Genomic DNA, 5,530 nt, shown 5'->3' with positions numbered 1-5,530 from the left:
GGAAATTACTTTACCCAAGTGCATACTGGGAAATCAAACTGCCAAAAGTGCCTCGTGATGGGCACCTGGCATTGTCCTTGAAAATAAAACTAGCAGCATATAACCAGGGCCAAAGTGCTGTTAGTCCCTCTCAAAGCCCCTATTTTCAGTTTAAGTTAGAAATGGCCCTGTGGTCGGTTCTGAGTGAAGCAGCTGGCGGGGGGAGGGTGGGGGCGGGGCGGGGAGTAAAGACAGCACACTGGGGCTGCTGGAATAGCTAGCCCTACATCCACGGATCAGACACACTGTGGTCAGCAAGACCTTGGAGCTGAAGATCCTGAGGCAGAGACTCGGGTCACCAAGAACCCCAGACAGCTTCTTATGCCCTCCCATCCACGCCACGGGTTATGCTGTGGTCTCATTTTCATTCAGTTGTGGTAACTTAAATTTGTCCTTCTTAATTGACTTGCTGATCCATTATCACTCAACAGTGTGCTATCCTGTCTCCATAAGCTTGTGTATATTCTATAGTTTCTCTTGTTATTGAGAACTAAGATTAGATCTGTCATATATTCATCCTTGGATACCAGTTCAATGTGTGAAAAAAAGATACTTCACATCAATGTTTACAGCAGCCTTATTTATTCACAAAAAAAACTAACTTACAGAACCAATCTGTGTCTATTGATTCAGAAATGGATAAAGAAAATGTAATATATAATATATATTCATACACATAAAATTGAATGGTTTCAAAGATTTATTTTCTTATTATGCATATGTGTCTGTCAACATATGTGTATGTGCACGTAAGTACAGTACCTGCAGAGTCCAGAAAAGGGTTATGGATTCCCTGGAGCTGGAGTTGTGGGCTGCCAGACATGACTGCTGGGAACCAAACTCTAGTCCTCTACAGGGGACTAGATCATTCTCAGCTACTGAACCATTTCTCCATGATGGATATTTCTCAGCTATTCAGCGGAACAAAGTTGTGCAATTTGGAGGAAAATGGAGACGATCATATGAAATGAATTAAATCTGCCCCAGAAAGATAAATCCCAAGTGATTGTTACTTTTGTGGTTTCTAGGTTTTAGATGGATGCACAAAATCGTATGTTTACTTAATAACATGTAAACAGAAGCAGATGCATCTAGGGGACCAGAGGGGACTAACTTAATGGAATGGGAAGGAAGAGAAAGAAAGGGTAGCAGGCTGTGGGAGAACATGCTAAAAGGACATTACAGAGTTGTCTGAATTTGTCTTTATGTAAGCCTATACCAGGTAAAATCAGACAAAAATGAAGAACAATTTTTTAAAAATCTGAAGACAATTTTGGGTAGCCCAATCTATATAACTTCATTTTACATTTTTGCATTCACCCTTCCAGACCTTGTCAAAAAATATAATAAAGCTTTCAATGCACGAAATACATCTGAAACCTGAATTAGATTGTCACTAGTCACAGGGAATAGTATACATATAACTGAGCTTTGGGTTGAGTTACGAATGTATTGGAAGAATTAGAAGACACAGGCTTCTAATTCTTTGAGAAGCCCAAGACATCTGCTTTTAAGTTCAATGAGTCCCTACTGGGCATGACTGCCTTGCCACACATGATGCACCATGCAACTTGGCTACCAGAACCATCTATACTCCCCTGAAACAGCCACCACAGGTCATGTCTTGGATGTGACTGAGGTAGCAACCTACAGTAGTGTCATTTGTATTTTTACTCTTTTCTCTTTGGGGACCCGCCACCCAGCTCCCAAATAAATTGCTCACAGAAGCTTTTACTTAATTATAAATGCCCAGCCTTTCCAGCTTTCCTTAATTTAAATTAAGGGGGAAAAGTCTACCTTTTGCCTCTGGGCTTTTTCTGATCTCTTACTTCCGTACATCTTACTCTTAATCCTACCCAGTGGCTTGCTGTGTAGCTGGGTGACTGGCCCCTGGAGTCCTCCTCCTTCTCTGGATACTTCTTTTTTCTTTTCACAATTTTCCTTCTATATACTCTCTCTGCCTGACAGCCCCACCTATCCTTTCTCCTGCCTTGCTATTGGCCAGTTCTTTATTAGACCATCAGGTATTTTACACAGGCACAGTAACACAGCTTCACAGAGTTAAAACACATGCAACATAAACAAAAGTAACACACCTTAAAATAATATTCTGTAACATTTCCCCTTTTGTCTAAATAAAAAGAAAGGTTTTAATTTTAACATAGTATAACTACATACAACAAAAACAGTTATCAAGTAAGAATTACATTTACAATACTCTGTCCATTTGTAGTTAGCATATTCAGAGAAAATAATGCATTATCTACCCTATCTTAGTGAATCCAAAGTTTTATACCTAATTTACTTTGTATCATAACTAAGGAAAACTGCAACCATAACTATTTAGTCTTCAAAGACCCAGAAGGATGTAATATTATCTAACAACAGAGCTTGTCCATCGGGGATGTGGCGAAGAAGAAGCTGGTGGAGCTGTGGACGACAAGCAGCCCTACGAGAAGAAGACTGCCAAACTGAAGGAGAAGTACGAGAAGGACATCGCTGCCTACAGGCCTAAAGGAAAACCCGATACAGAGAAGAAGGGGGTTGTCAAGGCTGAAAAGAGCAAGAAAAAGAAGGAAGAGGAAGATGAGAATGAGGATGAAGAGGATGAGGAAGAGGAGGAAGAAGAGGAAGACGAAGATGAAGAAGAAGATGATGATGAATAAGTTGGTTCTAGCGCAGTTTTTTTCTTGTCTATAAAGCATTTAACCCCCCTGTACACAACTCACTCCTTTTAAAGAAAAAATGAAATGTAAGGCTGTGTAAGATCTGTTTTTAAACTGTACAGTGTCTTTTTTTTTGTATAGTTAACACACTACTAAATGTGTCTTTAGATAGCCCTGTCCTGGTGGTATTCTCAATAGCCACTAACCTTGCCTGGTACAGTCTGGGGTTGTAAATTGGCATGGAAATTTAAAGCAGGTTCTTGTTGGTGCACAGCACAAATTAGTTATATATGGGGACGGTAGGTATTTTGTTTGTTTGTTTTTATTTTTTTGTTTTTGTTTTTTTTTCATCTTCAGTTGTCTCTGATGCAGCTTATTACGAAGATAATTGTTGTTCTGTTAACTGAACACCATTCTGTAATTGCAAAAAAAAATTGCAACTGTTTTGTTGACATTCTGAATGCTTCTAAGTAAATACAATTTTTTTATTTAAAAAAAGAGTAGAAACATATATACAATATGTGGTAACAAAAACAACCTTAAATTTTCATCAATATACTATATTCCCCTAAATGATAACAAACATCCATCACCCATAAAATAACCAAAAGCCTCCCACATCCCTCTTGGGAATGTGGACATTGTGTTCTCCAAACTGCTTCCTGCTGTCTATGGATCTTTAGGGTCGCAGGGAGAAAATTTTGAGATAATGACCAAGTCCTGGAAAGACTAGCAGTAACCTTTGCTGATAGATATCTGTCAAGATTCGGGGGGGTCTTACCTGATCAAACCTGATCCATATTAACCCTGAAGGAATCCACAGCCTCCATCTCCCATGGGAACAAAATTCCAAAGCATTTTTTATTCCAATTTGACAAATACATTTTTGACTTTTTAAAAGTTAAGGCATTCCTAAGATATATAGGCTGATTCATTTCAACAGTCCCTCTTTTAATTCCAGGTCTCTTTGCAGTTGTCCTTTGCTATTTAACAATCAAAAAATTCAAAATCAACACAGTAACATACAGGATCCCGACTACCTGTGTATTTCCCATCTTATGTGGCTTTTTTCTTTTGTTACTTTTACTCTCTCTTTAAAGACTGTGGTATTATTTTTAAACTATCCATTTCTTCCTATGACTATACCCTTTTTCTTAAGCCTATGCACATTCTTAAACACACTGTAACCCATTTAAAGGTTTTTCCATCTAGACCTCTTTCACTGCATATTTTCAGCATTTTTTTGACTATATGAACAAAACTTTAAATACTAACCTACACCTAGGATCCTCCACATGTGGCTCTCAGCTGGCTCCACCCACTTCTCAGGTCATGAAAGCCAAGTGTGAAACTCACAGCTGGCCAGAGGTTTGTCTGAACAAGAACTGCATTCAACCTTCCTAGAGCTCTAGAATGCCGCTGCTTGCACTGTGACAGGCATTTTTACTTAGATTTTCTGTTCCTACTTAACATACTAGCTAGTCAGGGGCTTACCATCAGGCATAAAATCTTAAAGGAGCTATATCCTTTTTTTTTCCCAAAGCTTTCTCAAGCCCTACGTGGAAATCTGAGCATCATGTTGGTACGCCAAAATGTTGTTGTTTGTTTTTGCTCCTTTTGGGGGCAAAAACCCAGCTCCCAAATAAATCACACACAGAGGTTTATTCTTAATTATAAATGTCCAGCCTTAGCTTGGCTTGTTTCTTGCCAGCTTTCCTTAACTTAAATTATCCCATTCTCTTGCTTCTGTAAATCTTACTCTTACTCCATGGCTTGCTGTGTGGCTGGGTGGCTGGCCCCTGGAGTCCTCCTCCTTCTCTGGATATTTCTTTTTTTCTCCCCCCAGATTTCTCCCTCTATATATTCTGTCTGCCTGCCAGCCCCACCTATCCATTCTCCTGCCTCACTATTGGCTACTCTGCTCTTTATTAGACCATCAGGTATTCTAGACAGGCAAAGTATCACAGCTTCACAGAGTTAAACAAACAAAACATAAACAAAAGTAACATACTTTAAAATACTATTCCCCAGCACTGCAGAGCTCAGTTCATTTCTGCAGTCTTCTATCTCCTCCAGGGTGAGTCACACAGCTGCTTGACTAGAGTCCTCAGACCACATCTGGAGCAGTGCTGGCCTCCCGCCTGATTGGTCTGAAAAGCCTTTGTTTCTGCAAAAAAGTCAAAGTAAACAGACCTTTGTCTCTTTTAAACACAAGAGACTCACTCAAAACCCTAATAAGAACTCCATGCTCAGAGCAACACTTTAGAGTGCTTTACGCTCCCAAAACTATGCAGATGGCAAAGAGCTGACAGACATTTGTGTCTTCCCTTTTAAAATTCTGCTGTTTCCAAACAAAATTAACTTTACATTCATTCATGAGGAGTATATTTTTCTTGAATTTCTTGTAAATGATAGTTGTTGTTTTTGCATTCATTATGATAGCAGAAAACACTTCCAAACAGACAAATCCAATTAGCATGAACATATTGTGCTTTCATCAGCAAACAAAAAATGGCACCACCAGAATAAACACTGGTCTTCCAGGAGAAACAGAAATGAATCCTAAAGATTCACTTCAGTTCCTAACAATTAATACTAAAGCCAAGCCCACTGAAAACCCCAGCACTGCATGACAACCCAGCTGCTAAATGAATACGTGGAATTATGTCAACAAAGCCAAGAAACAGGGGCTTCCACTGGGCTCAGGAATTGTTTGCAATCATTGAGTTGTATAAAGAAAAATCATAAAAATATTCTTGTTCTTTCTGTTAAAGTAAATGGTGTCCACCTGTTTCAATCTGTGGAATTCAAGTCCCCAAAGTCCC

General features: G+C 39.2%; 1 long non-coding RNA gene across 1 annotated transcript; it reads right to left on the bottom strand.

The window, feature by feature from the left end:
• Nucleotides 1-3,011: 3,011 nt before the first annotated feature.
• LOC143274153 (uncharacterized) lies at nucleotides 3,012-4,866 on the bottom strand. Its single transcript, XR_013052585.1, has 3 exons — nucleotides 4,717-4,866; nucleotides 3,487-3,688; nucleotides 3,012-3,120 (listed from the first exon to the last, which is right to left on the bottom strand). It is a non-coding gene; the product is annotated as an uncharacterized LOC143274153 (long non-coding RNA).
• Nucleotides 4,867-5,530: the final 664 nt, after the last annotated feature.

Source organism: Peromyscus maniculatus, chromosome 7, assembly GCF_049852395.1.
Source record: "Peromyscus maniculatus bairdii isolate BWxNUB_F1_BW_parent chromosome 7, HU_Pman_BW_mat_3.1, whole genome shotgun sequence".
Lineage (NCBI taxonomy): Eukaryota > Metazoa > Chordata > Mammalia > Rodentia > Cricetidae > Peromyscus > Peromyscus maniculatus.
This window is presented reverse-complemented; position numbering and strand designations above follow the sequence as displayed.